The sequence below is a fragment of the Octopus bimaculoides genome, chromosome 6, assembly GCF_001194135.2.
Source record: "Octopus bimaculoides isolate UCB-OBI-ISO-001 chromosome 6, ASM119413v2, whole genome shotgun sequence".
In the NCBI taxonomy this organism is placed as follows: Eukaryota; Metazoa; Mollusca; class Cephalopoda; order Octopoda; family Octopodidae; genus Octopus; species Octopus bimaculoides.
In genome coordinates, this window is record NC_068986.1 from 82,626,395 (window position 1) to 82,627,199 (window position 805).

Below are 805 nucleotides of genomic sequence, written 5' to 3' on the forward strand. Positions count from 1 at the left end.
ACATATATATAAGCATATATGTGTATGTGTGCAATAGACGAGAAGAAACAAGTAGAAAAGAAAGTGAGATAGTTGAGAAGAGAGTGAAAGATATGATGGAGACAGAGAGAGAAGACTGAATATGTGTGCAGAGGTGTTTGGAAGTTAACTGAAGAGGTAAAGATAGATCTGTGTGCATTGTTGCAGAGACACCTGATTTTTGAAATTTGTGGCGATGACGAATCAGCGAGAATACTTGCTAAAGTAGCAATTGCCATCACCATGGTGACATTAAGTGTTCTTGTCTTATTCAACTTCCATTCTCTGTGTGCATTTCACATTTCCTAGTGCCTAGCTAAAATGATATTCTTCGTTGTAAAGTTAATGTTTCTAGACACCAATCAGATTAGACCGCTCTCCTAAGCAGCGAGCCATCTTTCTTCTGCTTCCCTCTCGTTATATTATTTTAAACCTTTCTGACAAATCTTATCAAGCAGACATGTTTTATTTACCTTGTTTGGGGATTTTCTTCTCTATTTCAATTTTTTGCGGGGTACGTTTTTAATATTGGGTTATATTCCTTCATCACCATTGTCGTCGTCGTCGTCGTCGTCGCCGTCAATATAATCATCCTCGAAGACAAGGGTAATAACAACACCATAACCATTAATATCAGCATTCTTATAAAACTAGTTTCATTAACAACAACTGTTCATGACTACGAGCGCTCGCACAGTCACCGACACACGTTGTTATTCACATGGTCTCTACTGAAAGTAATGAAAAGTGAACATAGGCGTGGCTGTGTGGTAAGAAAGCTTGCTTC